Source organism: Pristiophorus japonicus, chromosome Y, assembly GCF_044704955.1.
Source record: "Pristiophorus japonicus isolate sPriJap1 chromosome Y, sPriJap1.hap1, whole genome shotgun sequence".
In the NCBI taxonomy this organism is placed as follows: domain Eukaryota; kingdom Metazoa; phylum Chordata; class Chondrichthyes; family Pristiophoridae; genus Pristiophorus; species Pristiophorus japonicus.
Window position 1 is genome coordinate 34,711,499 of NC_092011.1, and position 18,163 is coordinate 34,729,661.

Here is an 18,163-nt window from a genome sequence, read left to right on the forward strand (position 1 = left end):
GAGATATACCAGAATGTTGCACTGCAGAGTTTAGAGACGTGATTTACAAGGATATTGCAATAGAGCGATTAGAACGGAGATTTACCAGGATGTTACACTGGCAATGGAACAGAGGAGATTTAACAGGATGTTGTGCCAGAGAAGATTTGCCGGGATGTTGCACTGGAGAGTTTACAGAGCTGATTAGCAGGATGTTGTACTAGTGAGGATGCAGAGGAGATTTACCAGGATGTTGCACTGCAGTCCGTGCAGAGGTGATTTACAAGGATGTTGCACTGGAGAGTGTACTGATGGATTTATCAGTATCCTGCACTAGAGAGCGTGCAGAGTCGATTTACCAGGATGTTGCACTGGAGTGGTTACTGAAGTTATTTAGCAGGCTGTTGCACTGCGAGTGTACAGAAGGGATTTACCAGGATGTTACACTAGTGAGGGTTCAGAGGTGATTTACCAGGATGTTGCACTGGAGAGAGTGCAGAAGTGATTTAACACGATGTTGCACTGGAGAGGTTATAGAGGAGAATTACCAGGGGATGCAGAGAGTATGCGGTAGATTTACCAGAATATTGCACTACAGAGGGTAGAGTGGAGGTTTACCAGGATTTTGCACCAGAGAGTGTGCAGAGGAGATTTAATAGGAATTTGCACTAGAAAGGATGCAGAAGAGATTTACTAGGATGTTGCACTAGAGAGGGTACAGCGGACACTTACCACGATGTTGGTGTGGACAGGGTACAGAGGAGATTTACCAGTATTTTACAGTAGAGAGCGTGCAGAGGAGATTTACCAGGATGAGAGAGTGGAGAGTGTACAGAGGACATTTATCAGTATGTTGCACTATAGAGAGTACAGAGAAGATTTACCAGGTTATTGCACTATAGAGGGTACAGAGGAATTTTATCAGGATGTTACATTAGAGAGGATACAGTGGAGATTTTCCAGGATGTTCCACTAGAGAGCTACAGACGAGATTTACCAGCATGTTGCACTGGAGAGATTACAGAGGTGACTTACTAGCATGTTGCACTGCAGAGTATACAGAAGAGATTTAACCTGATGATGCACTAGAATGGGAACAGAGGAGATTTACCAGGATGATGCTCTAGAGAGGGTGCAGTGGTGATTTTCCAGGTTGTTGCACTGGATAGGGTACAGAGGAGATTCACTGGAGTTCAGAAGAATGAGAGGGGACCTCATAGAAACGTTTAAAATTCTGACGGGTTTAGACAGGTTAGATGCAGAAAGAATGTTCCCAATGTTGGGGAAGTCCAGAACCAGGGGTCACAGTCTGAGGTTAAGGGGTAAGCCATTTAAGACCGAGATGAGGAGAAACTTCTTCACCCAGAGAGTGGTGAACCTGTGGAATTCTCTACCACAGAAAGTAGTTGAGGCCAATTCACTAAATATATTCAAAAGGGAGTTAGATGAAGTCCTTACTACTCGGGGGATCAAGGGTTATGGCGAGAAAGCAGGAAGGGGGTACTGAAGTTTCATGTTCAGCCATGAACTCATTGAATGGCGGTGCAGGCTAGAAGGGCTGAATGGCCTGCTCCTGCACCTATTTTCTATGTTTCTATGTTGGAGTGGAGAGGGTACATAGAAACATAGAAACATAGAAAATAGGTGCAGGAGCAGGCCATTCAGCCCTTCTAGCCTGCACCGCCATTCAATGAGTTCATGGCTGAACATGAAACTTCAGTACCCCCTTCCTGCTTTCTCGCCATAACCCTTGATCCCCCGAGTAGTAAGGACTTCATCTAACTCCCTTTTGAATATATTTAGTGAATTGGCCTCAACTACTTTCTGTGGTAGAGAATTCCACAGGTTCACCACTCTCTGGGTGAAGAAGTTTCTCCTCATCTCGGTCCTAAATGGCTTACCCCTTATCCTCAGACTGTGACCCCTGGTTCTGGACTTCCCCAACATTGGGAACATTCTTTCTGCATCTAACCTGTCTAAACCCGTCAGAATTTTAAACGTTTCTATGAGGTCCCCTCTCATTCTTCTGAACTCCAGTGAATACAAGCCCAATTGATCCAATCTTTCTTGATAGGTCAGTCCCGCCATCCCGGGAATCAGTCTGGTGAACCTTCGCTGCACTCCCTCAATAGCAAGAATGTCCTTCCTCAAGTTAGGAGACCAAAACTGTACACAATACTCCAGGTGTGGCCTCACCAAGGCCCTGTACAACTGTAGCAACACCTCCCTGCCCCTGTATTCAAATCCCCTCGCTATGAAGGCCAACATGCCATTTGCTTTCTTAACCGCCTGCTGTACCTGCATGCCAACCTTCAATGACTGATGTACCATGACACCCAGGTCTCGTTGCACCTTCCCTTTTCCTAATCTGTCACCATTCAGATAATAGTCTGTCTCTCTGTTTTTACCACCAAAGTGGATAACCTCACATTTATCCACATTATACTTCATCTGCCATGCATTTGCCCACTCACCTAACCTATCCAAGTCACTCTGCAGCCTAATAAACAGAGAATATTTACCTGGATGTTGAACACGAGAAGGTACAGAGGAGATTTACCAGGATGTTGCACTAGAGAGTGTACAGAGGAGATATACCAGATTATTGCACTATAGATGGTACAGAGGATTTTTAGCAAGATGTTACACTAGAGAGAGTACAGAGGAGATTTACCAGGATGTTGCACTGAAGAGGTTAGAGAGGAGATGAGCAGGATGTTGCAATAGAGAGCGTGAAGAGTAGATTTACCAGGATGTTGCACTGCAATGCGTGCAGAGGTGCTTTACAATGATTTTGCACTGGAGAGTCTACAGATGAGATTTACCAGTATGTTGCACTAGAGAGGGTGCAGAGGAGATTTACCAGGATGTTGCACTGGAGAGGTTACAGAGGAGATTTACCAGGGGATGTTGCACTTTAGAGAGTAAAGGGTAGATTTCCCAGAATATTGTACTAGAGAGGGTACAGAGGATATTTACAAGGATGATGCAATAGAGAGGGTGCAAAAGGAGATTTACTAGGATATTGCACTAGAATCGATACAGAGAAGATTTACAAGGGTGTTGCACTAGAGAGTGTACAGAGGAGATTTACCACGATGTTGCACTGGAGAGGGTACAGACCAGATTTACCAGGATGTTACACTGGAGAGTGTAGCGAGGAGATTGAGCAGGTTGTTGCACTGTTGAGGGTACAGTGGAGATTCAACACGATGTTGCACTAGAGAGGGAACAGAGGAGATTCACAAGGATGTTGCTCTAGTGAGGGTAGAAAGGAGATTTACCAGGATGTTGCAGTGGGGAGAATACATAAGAGATTTATCAGGATGTTGCACTAGGGATGGTACAGATGAGATTTTCCAGGATGTTTCTCTAGAGTAGGTGCAGTGGAGATTTACCAGAATGTTGACCTAGAGAAAGTACTGACGAGATTTAACAGGATTTTGCACTAGAGACGGAACAGTGGAGATTTACAAGGATGTTGAAATAGAGCGGCTAGAAAGGAGATTTACCAGGATGTTGCACTGGAGAGAATACAGAGGAGATTTATCAGGATGTTGCACTGGAGAGGGTACAGAAGAGATTCACCATGATGTTGCACTGGAGAGGTTACAGAGGAGATTTATCAGGGGATGTTGCACTGTAGTGAAAACTGGTAGATTTACCAGAATATTGCAGTAGTGAGGATAGAGCGGAGATTTACCAGGATGTTGCACTAGAGAGAGTGCAGTGGAGATTTACCGGAATGTTATACTGGAAAGAATAAAGTGGAGATTTTCCAGAATGTTGTACCGAAATGTGTACAGATGAGATTGATCAGGATATTGCAATAGACACGGTACAGAGGAGATTTACCAGGATGTTGCACTTGAGAAGTTACAGCGGATATTTATCAGGAAGTTGCACTGCAGAGGGTACAGAGGTGATTTTCCAGCTTGTTCCAATGGAACATTAGAGACGAGACGTACGAGGTTGATGCACTAAAGTGTGTACAGAGGAGATTTACCAGGATGTTGTACTATGGAGGTGCAGAGGAGAATTACCGTGAAGTCGAACTGCAGAGGGTACAGAGGAGATTTACAAAAATGTTGCACTAGTGAAGGTACAGAGGAAATTTTCCAGGATGTTGCTCTGCACAGCCTGCAGAGGTGCTTTAAAAGGATGTTGCACTGCAGATCGTACAGAGGAGATTTACAAAAATGTTGCACTTGAAGGAGTACGGAGGATATTTAACAGGATATTGCACCTGAGAGGGTGCAAAGGAGATTTACCAGAATGTTGAACTGCAGAGGGTAGAGAGGTGATTTACAAGGATATTGCAATAGAGAGAGTAGAAAGGAGATTAACCAGGATGTTTCACTGGCGATGAAACAGAGGAGATTTAACAGGATGTTGTGCCACAGAGGATTCAGAGGAGATTTTCCGGGATGTTGCACTGCACTCCGCGCATGTGTGATTGACATGGATGTTGCACTGGCGAGTTTACTGATGAGATTTACCAGTATATTTCACTAGAGATGGTGCAGAGTCGATTTACCAGGATGTTGCACTGGAGAGGGTACTGAAGTGATTTACTGGGTTGTTGAACTGCGAGGGTACAGAAGAGATTTACCAGGATGTTACACTAGTGAGGGTACAGAGGTGATTTACCAGAATGTTGCACTGGAGCGGGTACAGAAAAGATTTACCAAGATGTTGCACTGGAGAGGTTATAGAGGAGAATTACCAGGGGATGTTGCACTGCAGAGATTACAAGGTAGATTTAACAGCATATTGCACAAGAGAGCGTGCAGAGGAGATTTATAAGGAACCTGCACTAGAAAGGATGCAGAGGAGATTTACGAGGATGTTGGGCTAGATAGGGTGAAGAGGACACTTAACAGGTTGTTGGACTGGAGAGGGTACAAAGGAGGTTTACCAGTTTGTTGCACAAGAGAACGTGCAGAGGAAATTTACCAGGATGAGAGAGTGGAGAGGGTACCGAGTACATGTATCAATATGTTGCACTATAGAGAGTAAAGAGGAGATTTACCAGGTTATTGCACTATAGAGGGTACAGAGGAATTTTACCAGGATGTTACACTAGAGAGGGTACAGTGGAGATTGTCCAGGATGTTCCATTACAGAGCTACAGACGAGATTCACCAGCATGTTGCACTGGAGAGATTAAAGAGGTGATTTACCAGGATGTTGCACTGGAGAGTGTACAGAGGAGCTGTATCAGGATGTTGCGCTAGAGAGGGTACAATGGAGATTTTCCAAGATGTTGCTCTAGAGATGATGCAGCGGAGATTTACCAGGATGTTGTACTGGAGAGTATACAGAGGAGATTTAACAGGATGTTGCACTTCAATGGGAACAGAGGAAATTTACCAGGATGATCCACTAGAGAGGATACAGAGGAGATTTACCTAAATGTTGCACTGGATAGTGTACGGAGGAGATTTACTGGGATGTTGCACTGAGAGCGTGCAAAGGAGCATTACCAGGATATTGGCCTGGAGGGGTACAGAAGAGATTTACCCGTATGTTCCAGTAAAGTGGGTATAGAGCAGATTAAGCAGGATGTTGCACTGGAGAGGGTACAGAGAAGAATTACCAAGTTATTGCACTGGAGATATTAAAGAGGAGATTTACCAGGGGAGGTTGCACTTTAGAGAGTAAAGGGTAGAATTACCAAAATATTGTACTAGAGAGGGTACAGAGGAGATTTACCAAGATGTTGCACTAGAGAGCATGCAGAGGAGCATTACCAGGACGTTGGACTGGAGGGGGTACGGAAGAGATTTACCAGTATGTTCCAGTGAATTGGGTAAAGAGGAGATTTACCAGGATATTGCACTGGAGAGCTACAGAGTAGACTTACCAGGTTATTGCACTGCAGATGAGACAGAGGAGTTTTACCAGGATGTTACACTGCTGGGGGTAGTGAGGAGATTAAGCAGGTTGTTGCACTGCTGCGGTTACCAATGACATTTACCAGGATATTGCACTAGACACGGTACAGAGGAGATTTACCAGGATGTTGCACTTGCGACGTTACAGCGGATATTTACCAGGATGTTGCACTGGAGAGGGTACAGAGGTGATTTTCCAGTTTGCTGCAACGGAGCGGTACAAATGAGATTTACCATGTTGATGCACTAAAGATTGTGCAGAGGCGATTTACCAGGATGTTGCACTAGAGAGGGTACAGAGGAGATTTAACAGGTTGTTCCACTAGAGAGGATAAAGTGAAGATGTTCCAGGATGTGGCACTTCAGAGCGTGTAGAGGTGATTTACAAGGATGTTGCACTGTAGAGTGTACAGATGAGATTTACCGGTATGTTGCACAATAGATGGTGCTGAGAAGATTTAACAGGATGTTACACTGGAGAGGGAACAGAGATGATTTACAGGATGTTGCGTTGCGAAAGTACAGAAGTGATTTACCAGGATGTTACACTAGTGATGGTACAGAGGTGATTTACCAGGATGTTGCACTGCAGACGTTGCAGAGGAGATTTACAAGGATGTTGCACTGGGGAGTGTACAGAGGAGATTTACAGGGATGTTGCTTTAGAGAGGGTACAGAGGAGATTTACCAGGATGTTGTACTAGAGAGGTTGCAGAGGCGATTTACTAGGATGTTGCATTGGAGAGTCTACAAGTGAGATTTAGCAGTATGTTGCACTAGAGAGTGTGCAGAGGAGATTTACCACGATGTTGCACTGGTGAGGTTACAGAGGTGATTTAACAGGGGATGTTGCACTTTAGAGAATACAGGGTAGATTTAACAGAATATTGCACTAGAGAGGATATAGAGGAGCTTCACCAGGATGTTGCACTAGAGAGGGTACATAGAAGATTTACCACGTTGTTGCACTGCAGAGGATACAGAGGAGTTTTACCAGGATGTTACATCAGTGAGGATACAGGGAAGATTTACCAGGATGTTAAACTAGAGAGGTTACAACGGAGATTTACCAGGATGTTGCACCAGAGAGGATACAGACGAGATTTCCTAGGATATGGCCCTGGGAGAGTACAGAGGAGTTTCACCAAAATGTTCACTAGACAGGGTACAGAGGTGATTTACCAGAATGTTGCACCAGTGAGGTTACAGAAGAAATTTACCCCGATAATGCAGAGAGGTTACAACGGATATTTACCAGGATGTTGTAGGAAGAGGATGCAAAGGATATTTAAAAGGATGTTGCACTTGAGAAGGTACAGAGGAGATTTAACAGGATGTTGCACTAGAGAGGATGCAGAGGACATTCACGAGGTAGTTGCACTGGAAGGGTTACAGAGGAGATTTACTAGGTTATTGCATTATACAGGGTACAGAGCAGGCTGTTGTACTAGTGAAGTTACGGCGGATATTTACCAAAATATTGCACTGGAGAGGTTATAGAGGTGACTTACCAGGATGTTGCACCGGAGCAGGTAGAGAGGAGATATACCAGCATGTTGCACTGGAGAGGGTACAGGGGAGATTTACCAGGATGTTGCACTGGAAAGAATACAGAGGTGATATACCAGGATGTTGCACTGGAGCGGGTACAAATGACATTTAGCAGGATATTGCACGAGACACGGTACAGAGGAGATTTACCAGGATGTTGCACTTGAGACGTTACAGCGGATATTTACCAGGGTGTTGCACTGGAGAAGGTACAGTGATTTTCCAGTTTGCTGCAACGGAGCGGTACAGATGAGATTTACCATGTTGATGCACTAAAGATTGTGCAGTGGCGATTTACCAGGATGTTGCACAAGAGAGGTTACAGAGGAGATTTAACAGGTTGTTCCACTAGAGTGGATACAGTGAAAATGTTCCAGGATGTAGCATTTCAGAGCGTGTAGAGGTGATTTACAAGGATGTTGCACTGGAGAGTGTACAGATGAGATTTATAGTATGTTGCACAAGAGAGGGTGCTGAGAAGATTTAACAGGATGTTACACTGGAGAGGGAACAAGATGATTTACCAGGATGTTGCGTTGCGAAAGTACAGAAGTGATTTACCAGGATGTTACAGTAGTGATGGTACAGAGGTGATTTACCAGAATGTTGCACTGCAGACGTTGCAGAGGAGATTTACAAGGATGTTGCCCTGGAGAGGGTACAGAGGAGATTTACAGGGATGTTGCTTTAGAGAGGGTACAGAGGAGATTTACCAGGATGTTGTACTAGAGAGGTTGCAGAGGCGATTTACTAGGATGTTGCATTGGAGAGTCAACAAGTGAAATTTACCAGTATGTTGCACTAGAGAGGGTGCAGAGGAGATTTACCACGATGTTGCACTGGTGAGGTTACAGAGGTGATTTAACAGGAGATGTTGCCCTTTAGAGAGTACAGGGTAGATTTAACAGAATATTGCAAGAGACGGTACAGAGGAGCTTCACCAGGATGTTGCACTAGAGAGGGTATATAGGAGATTTACCACGTTGTTGCAATGCAGAGGATACAGAGGAGTTTTACCAGGATGTTACATCAGTGAGGATACAGGGGAGATTTACCAGGATGTTAAACTAGAGAGGTTACAACGGAGATTTACCAGGATGTTGCACCAGAGAGGATACAGACGAGATTTACTAGGATATGGCCCTGGGAGTGCACAGAGCAGTTTCACCAAAATGTTCTCTAGACAGGGTACAGAGGTGATTTACCAGAATGTTGCACCAGTGAGGTTACAGAAGAAATTTACCAGGATATTGCAGAGAGTTTACAACGGATATTTACCAGGATGTTGTAGGGAGAGGGTGCAAAGGACATTTAAAAGGATGTTGCACTTGAGAAGGTACAGAGGAGATTTAACAGGATGTTGCGCTAGAGAGGACGCAGAGTACATTTACTATGTAGTTGCACTGGAGGGGTTACAGAGGAGATTTACTAGGATATTGCATTATCCAGAGTACAGAGAGATATAGCAGCCTCTTGTACTAGTTAAGTTACGGCGGAGATTTACCAAAATGTTGCACTGGAGAGGTTATAGAGGTGACTTACCAGGATGTTCCACCGGAGCAGGTAGAGAGGAGATTTACCAGCATGTTGCACTGGAGATGGTACAGAGGTGATTTTCCAGTTTGCTGCAGCGGAGCGGTATAGATGAGATTTACCATGTTGATGCACTAAATATTGTGCAGAGGCGATTTAACAGGATGTTGCACTAGAGAGGGTACAGAGGAGATTTAACAGGATGTTCCACTAGAGAGGATACAGAGAAGGTGTTTCAGAATGTGGCACTGCAGAGCTTGTAGAGATCATTTACAAGGATGTTGCACTGTAGAGTGTACAGATGAGATTTACCAGTATGTTGCACAAGAGAGGGTGCTGAGAAGATTTAACAGGATGTTGCACTGGAGAGGGAACAGAGATGATTTACCAGGATGTTGCGTTGCGAAAGTACAGAAGTGATTTACCAGGATGTTACACTAGTGATGGTACATAAGTGATTTACCAGGATGTTGCACTGCAGACGTTGCAGAGGAGATTTCCAAGGATGTTGCACTGGAGTTGGTACAGAGGAGATTTACAGGGATGTGGCTTTAGAGAGGGTACAGAGGAGATTTACCAGGATGTTGTACTAGTGAGGTTGCAGAGGCGATTTACTAGGATGTTGCATTAGAAAGAATGCAGAGGAGAATCACAAGGATGTTGCACTAGAGTGGGTACAGAGGCGATTTACCACGATGTTGCACTGCAGAGGGTACAGACGAGACTTACCAGGATGTTACACTGGAGAGAGTAGTGAGGAGGTTTAGCAGGTTGTTGCACTGGTGAGGGTTCAGAGGAAATTCAACAGGATGTTGCAGTGGAGAGGTTGCAGATGAGATTTACCTGGATTTTGCACTGGGGAAGCTATAGAGGATATTTACCAGGATGTTCCACTAGCAATAATTCAGAGACAATTTACCAAGATGTTGGAGTGGAGAGGATAAAGAAGAGATTTACCTGCATGTTGAACAGGAGATGGTACAGAGGAGATTTACCGGTGTGTTGCACTAGGGAGTGTACAGAGGAGATTTACCAGGTTATTGCACTATAGAGGGTAGAGAGGAGTTTTAGCAGGATGCTACACTAGAGAGGTTACAGAGGAGATTTACCAGGATCTTGCACTGGAGAGGTTACAGAGGTGATTACCAGGATGTTGCACAAGAGAGGGTGCAGAGGAGATTTACCAAGATTTTGCACTGCAGAGCGTGCAGAGGTGATTTACAAATATGTTGCACTGGAGAGTCTAGAGATGAGATTTATCAGAAATTTTGATTGGAGAGGGTACAGAGGAGATTTACCAGTATGTTGCACTAGAGAGTGTACAGAGGAGATTTGCCAGGTTATTGCATTATAGAGGGTAGAGAGGAGTTTTAGCAGGATGTTACACAAGAGAGGTACAGAGGAGATTTACCAGGATCTTGCACTGGAGAGGTTACGGAGGAGATTACCAGGATGTTGCACAAGAGAGGGTGCATATGAGATTTACCAAGATGTTGCACTGCAGAGCGTGGAGAGGTGCTTTATAAGGATGTTGCACTGGAGAGTCTACATAAGAGATTTACCAGTATGTTGCACTAGAGAGGGTGCAGAGGAGATTTACCACGATGTTGCACTGGGGAGGTTACAGAGGAGATTTACTAGGGGATATTGCACTTTAGAGAGTACGAGTAGATTTACCAGAATATTGAACTAGAGAGGATACAGAGGAGCTTTACCAGGATGTTGCACTAGAGAGGGTACATAGGAGATTTTCCACGTTGTTGCACTGAAGAGGGTAGAGAACAGATTTACCAGGATGCTACACTGGAGTGGGTAGCGAGGAGATTTAGTAGGTTGTTGCACTGGTGAGTTTAAAGAGGTGATTTCCCAGGATGTTGCACTGCGAAGGTACAGAAGTGATTTACCCAGGATGTTACACTAGTGAGGGTACAGAGGTGATTTACCAGGATGTTGCACTGAAGAAGATAGAGAGGTGATTTACCAGGATGTTGCACTAGAAAGAATGCAGAGGCGATTTACATAGATGTTGCACTGGAGAAGATACAGAGGAGATTTAACAGGATGTTGCACTGAAGAGGTTAGAGAGGTGATTTACCAGGATGTTGCACTGGAGAGGTTACAGAGGAGATTTACAAGGATGTTGCACTAGAGTGGTTGCAGAGGAGGTTTACTAGGATGTTGCACTATAAAGAATGCAGAGGCGATTTACATAGATGTTGCACTGTCGAAGATACAGAGGAGATTTAACAGGATGTTGTATTAGAGTGGGTAGAGAGGAGATTTACCAGGATGTTGCACTAGAGAGGTTGCAGAGAAGATTAACTACGATGTTGCACTAGAAAAAAAAAGAGGAGATTTATAAAGATGTTGCACTAGAGAGGGTACAGAGGAGATTTACCAGGATGTTGCACTGCAGAGGGTACAGAGGAGACTTACATAGAAACATAGAAACATAGAAAATAGGTGCAGGAGCAGGCCATTCAGCCCTTCTTGCCTGCACCGCCATTCAATGAGTTCATGGCTGAACATGAAACTTCAGTACCCACTTCCTGCTTTCACGCCATACCCCTTGATCCCCCGAGGATTAAGGACTTCATCTAACTCCCTTTTGAATATATTTAGTGAATTGGCCTCAACTACTTTCTGTGGTAGAGAATTCCACAGGTTCACCGCTCTCTGGGTGAAGAAATTTCTCCTTATCTCGCTCCTAAATGGCTTACCCCTTATCCTTAGACCGTGACCCCTGGTTCTGGACTTCCCCAACATTGGGAACATTCTTCCTGCATCCAACCTGTCCAAACCGGTCAGAATTTTAAACGTTACTATGAGGTCCCCTCTCACTCTTCTGAACTCCAGTGAATACAAGCCCAGTTGATCCAGTCTTTCTTGATAGGTCAGTCCCACCATCCCGGGAATCAGTCTGGTGAATCTTCGCTGCACTCCCTCAATAGCAAGAATGTCCTTCCTCAAGTTAGGAGACCAAAACTGTACACAATACTCCAGGTGTGGCCTCACCAAGGCCCTGTACAACTGTAGCAACACCTCCCTGCCCCTGTACTCAAATCCCCTCGTTATGAAGGCCAACATGCCATTTGTTTTCTTAACCCCCTGCTGTATCTGCATGCCAACCTTCAATGACTGATGTACCATGACACCCAGGTCTCGTTGCACCTTCCCTTTTCCTAATCTGTCACCATTCAGATAATAGTCTGTCTCTCTGTTTTTACCACCAAAGTGGATAACCTCACATTTATCCACATTATACTTCATCTGCCACGCATTTGCCCACTCACCTAACCTATCCAAGTCACTCTGTATCCTCATAGCATCCTCCTTGTAGCTCACACTGCCACCCAAATTAGTGTCATCCGCAAATTTGGAGATACTACATTTAATCCTCTCGTCTAAATCATTAATGTACAATGTAAACAGCTGGTGCCCCAGCACAGAAACCTGCGGTACCCCACTAGTCACTGCCTGCCATTCCGAAAAGTACCTGGATGTTATACTGGAGAGGAGAGTGAGAAGATTTAGCAGGTTGTTGCACTGGTGAGGTTACAGAGGTGATTTACCAGGATGTTGCACTGCGAGGGGTTAGAAAGGTGATTTACCAGGATGTTGTTCTGTAGAGGTTACAGAAGAGATTTACAAGGATGTTGCACTGGAAAGGGTACAGAGGAAATTTAACAGGATGTTGCACTAGAGATGTTGCAGAGGAGATGTTCTAGTATGTTGCACTAGAAAGATTTCAGAGGAGATTTACAAACATGTTGCACTAGAGAGGGTACAGAGGAGATTTACCACGATGTTGCACTACAGAGGGTACAAACGAGATTTACCAGGATGTTACACCGGAGAGGGTAGTGAGTTGATTTAGCATGTTGTTGCACTGGTGAGTGTACAGAGGAAATTCAACAGGAAATTGCAGTGGAGAGGTTGCAGAGGAGATTTACCATGATTTTGCACTGTTGAGTCTAGCGAGTAGATTTAGCAGGTTGTTGCACTAATGAGGGTACATAGGAGATTCTACAGGATGTTGCAGTAGAGATGTTGCAGAGGAGATTTACCCGGATTTTGCACTGGAGAGGGGACAGAGGAGATTTACCAGGATGTTCCACTTGAGATGATACAGAGAAAATCTATCAGGATGTTGCACTGTAGAGGTTACAAAGGAGACTTACCAGGATATTACACCGAGAGCATGCACAGGAGATTTACCACGATGTTGGAGTGGAGAGGGTACAGAGGAGATTTACCTGGATGTTGAACAGGAGATGGTACAGAGGAGATTTACCGGAATGTTGCACTAGAGATTGTACAGATGAAATTTACCAAGTTATTGCTCTATAGATGGTACAGAGGACTTTTAGAATTTTGTTACACTAGAGAGGGAACAGAGGAGATATACCAGGTTCTTGCACTGTAGAGATGAGAGCGGAGATTATCAGGATGTTGCACAAGAGAGGGTGAAGAGGAGATTTACCAGTATGTTGCAATGCAGAGCTTGCAGAAATGATTTACAAGGATGTTGCATTGGAGAGTCTACAAGTGAGATTTACCAGTATGTTGCACTAGATAGGGTGCAGTGGAGAATTACCACGATGTTGCACTGGGGAGGATACAAAGGAGATTTACCAGGGGATATTGCACTTGAGGGTGCAGCGGAGATGTACTAGGATATTGCACTAGAAAGGATGCAGAGAAGATATACTAGGATGTTGCACTAGAGAGGTTACAGAGGAGATTTACCACGTTGTTGCACTGCAGAGGGTACAGACGAGATTTACCAGGGTGTTACACTGGAGAGAGTAGCGAGGAGATTTAGCAGGTTGTTGCACTGGTGAGGTTACAAAGGTGCTTTACCAGGATGTTGCACTGCGAGGGTACAGAATTGAATTACCAGGATGTTCCACTATTGAGGGTACAGATATGATTTACCAGGATGTTGCACTGGAGAGGTTAGAGAGATGATTTACCAGGATGTTGCACTAGAGAGTCTAGCGAGGAGATTTAGCAGGTTGTTGCACTGGTGAGGGTACAGAGGAGATTCAACACGATGTGGCAGTGGAGATGGTGCAGACGAGGTTATCCAGGATGTTGCACTGGAGAGGGTACAGAGGGGATTTACCAGGATGTTCCACTAGAGATGATACAGAGAAGATTTACCAGGCTGTTGTTCTGGAGTGGATAAAAATAAGACTTACCAGGATATTACACCGAGACCGTGCAGAGGAGATTTACCAGGATGGTGAACAGGAGATGGTACAGAGGAGATTTACCAGTATGTTGCACTAGAGAGGGTATAGAGGAGATTTACCAGGTTATTGCACTATAGATGGTGCAGAGGAATTTAGCAGGATGTTACACTAAAGAGGATTTTTTAGACTAGATTTTCCAGGATGTTCCACTTGAGAGCTACAGAGGAGATTTACCAGGATGTTGCACTGGAGAGATTACAGAGGAAATTTACCAGGATGTTGCACTGGAGAGGTTATGGAGGAGAATAATCAGAATGTTGCACTAGAGAGGTTACTGAGGAGATTTTCCAGGATGTTGCTCTAGAGAGGGTGCAGTGGAGATTTACCAGGATGTTGCACTGGTGAGAGTACAGGGGAGTATTACCAGGAGGTTACACTAGAGTGGGTACAGAGGAGATTTAACAGGATGTTACACTAGAGAGGAAACAGAGGAGATTTTCCAGGATGTTACTCCAGAGAGGGTACAGAGGAGATTTACCAGGATGTTGCACCAGAGAGGATACAGACGAGATTTCCTAGGATGTGGCCCTGGGAGGGTACAGAGAGAGATTCACCAGAATGTTCCACCAGACGGGGTACAGAGGAGATTTATCAGAATGTTGCACTAGTGAGGGTACAGAGTTAATTTACCAGGATATTGCAGAGAAGTTACAACGGATATTTACCATGATGTTTCAGGGAGAGGGTGCAAATGCCATTGAAGAGGATGTTGCACTGGCGAAGGTACAGAGAAAATTAACAGGATGTTGAGGTTTAGAGGATAGAGAGGGGATTTGCTAGGTAGCTGCAATGGAGGGGTTAGAGATGGGATTTACCATGATAATGCACTAGACAGTGTAGAGAGAGATATAGCAGGATGTTGTATTAGAGAAGTTACAGCGGAAATTTACCAAGATGTTGCACTTTAGAGAGCACACTGTAGAATTACGAGAATATTGCATTAGAGAGGGTACAGATGAGATTTACCAGGATGATGAACTAGAGAGGTGTAAAGAAGATTTACTAGAATATTGCACTAGAAAGGATGCAGAGTAGATTTACAAGGATGTTGCACTAGAGGGGGTACAGAGGAGATTCAACAGGATGTGGCTGTGGAGATGTTGCAGAGGAGATTTACCAGGATGTTGCACTGGAGAGGTTACAGACGAGATTTACCAGGATGTTACACTAGAAATGATACAGAGAAGATTTACCAGGATGTTGCACTGGAGAGGTTACAACGGAGATTTACCAGGATATTACACCGAGAGCATGCAGAGGAGATTTACAGGGATGTTGGAGTGGAGAGGTTACAGAAGAGATTTACCATGGTATTGCACTGTAAAGGATAAAGAGGATATTTACCAGGATGTTGCACTGTAGAGAGTACAGGAGAGATTTACCAGAATATTGCACTAGAGAGTGGGCAGAGGAAATTTACTAGGATGTTGCACTAGAGAGAATGCAGAGGAGATACACCAGGATGTTGCACTATAGAATGTACAGAGCAGATTTACCAGGATGTTGCACTTGAGCGGGTACGAACTAGATTTAACTGGATGCTGCACTGGAGAGGGTACAGAGGAGATTTAATAATATATTCCACTAGAGAGGGTGTAGAGGAGATTTACCAGGAATTGCACTGCTGCGTGTAGAGAGGAGATTTACCAGTATGTTGCACTGGAGCGATTACAGAGGAGAATTATTAGGATGTTAGATTGGACAGGGTAGCGAGGAGATTTAGCAGGTGGTTGCATTGGCGACTGTACAGAGGAGATTCAACAGGTTGTTGAAGTGGAGAGGTTGCAGAGGAGATTTACCAGGATGTTGCACTGGAGAGGGTACAGAGGAGATTTACCAGGAAGTTCCACTAGAGACGATACAGAGAAGATTTACAAGGATGCTGCACTGGAGAGGGTACAGAAGAGATTTACCAGGATGTTACACTGCAGCGGGTACAGAGGAGATTTACAAGACTGTTGCACTGAAGGGAATACAGAGGAGATTTAATAGGGTGTTGCACTGCAGAGGGTATAGAGGAGATTTTCCAAGATTATACAATGGAGAGGGTGCAGAGGAGATTTAACAGGATAATGCACAGTGGAAGGTACAGAAGAGATTTAACAGGATGTTGCACTAGTGAGGATTCAGAGGAAATTTACCAGGATGTTGCACATGTGAGTGTACAGATGAGATTTACCAGCATGTTGCAATGGAGAGGGTGCAGAGGAGATTTACCAGGATGTTGCATTGGAGAATGTACAGATGTGAATCACTAGGATGTTGCACTGGAGAGGATGTAGAGGAGATTTGCTAGGATGTTAAACTGGAAAGTGTACAGAGGCGATTTGCCAGGATGTTGCACTGGCGAGGTTACAGAAGAGATTTATCAGGATGTTACACTAAAGAGGGTACAGAAAAGCTTTAACAGGTATGTTGCACTGTAGAGAATACAGGGAAGATATACCAGAATATTGCACTAGAGAGTGTGCAGAGGAGATTTACTAGGATGTTGCACTAGAGAGGATGCAGAGGAGATTTACCAGGATGTTGCACTAGAGAGCGTACAGAGCAGATTTACCAGGATGTTGCACTTGAGAGGGTAACAATGAGATTTAACAGGATGTTGCACTGGAGAGGATATGTAGGAGTTTTAACAAAATATTCCACTAGAGACGTTGTAGATGAGATTTACCAGTATGTTGTACTGCTGCGTGTAGAGAGGAGATTTACCAGGATGTTGCAATCGAGAGATTGCAGAGGAGAATTACTAGGATGTTACATTGCAGAGGGTAGAGAGGAGATTTAGCAGGTTGTTGCACTGTAGAGTGTATAGAGGAGATTCAACAGGAAGTTGCAGTGGAGAGGTTGCAGATGAGGTTTACCAGGATGTTGCACTGGAGAGGGTACAGAGGAGATTTACGAGGAAGTTCCGCTAGAGACCTTATAGAGAAGATTTACCAGGATGTTACACTGCAGCGGGTACAGAGGAGATTTACAAGGCTGTTGCACTGAAGGGAATACAGAGGAGAATTAATACAATGTTGCACTGCAAAGGGTATAGAGGAGCTTTACAAGGATGATGCACTAGAGAGGGTACAGTGGCGATTTACCTGGATTTAGCACTGTAGAGACTACAGGGAAGATTTACCAAGATGATACAATGGAGAGGGTGCAGAGGAGATTTAACAGGATAATGCACAGTGGAAGGTACAGAAGAGATTTAACAGGATGTTGCACTAGAGAGGAATCAGAGGAAATTTACCAGGATGTTGCACTGGTGAGTGTACAGATGAGATTTACCGGCATGTTGCATTGGAGAGAGTGCAGAGAAGATTTACCAGGATGTTGCATTGGAGAGTGTACAGAGGTGTATCACTCGGATGTTGCACTGGAAAGGCTGCAGAGGAGATTTAACAGGATGTTGCACTGGAAACTGTGCAGAGGTGATTTGCCAGGATGTTGCACTGGCGAGGGTACAGAACAGATTTATCAGGATGTTATACTAGAGAGGGTACAGAAAAGAATTACCAGGATGTTGCACTGTAGAGGGTACAGAAGAGATTTACCATGGTACTGGACTGCAAAGGGTAAAGAGGAGATTTACCAGGATGTTGCACTGTAGAGAGTACAGGGGAGATTTACAAGAATATTGCACAAGAATGTGTGCAGAGGAGATTTACGAGGATGTTGCACTAGAGAGTGTACAGAGCAGATTTACCAAGATGTTGCACTGGAGAGGGTACAAGGAGATTTACCAGGATGTTGCACTGGAGCGGGTACAGAGGAGTTTTAACAATATATTCCACTAGATTGGGTGTAGAGGAGATTTAACAGGAATTGCACTGCTGCGTGTAGAGAGGAGACTTACCAGGATGTTGCACTGGAGAGATTATAGAGGAGATTTACTAGGATGTTACACTGGAGATGGGAGAGAGGACATTTAGCAGGTTATTGCACTGACGA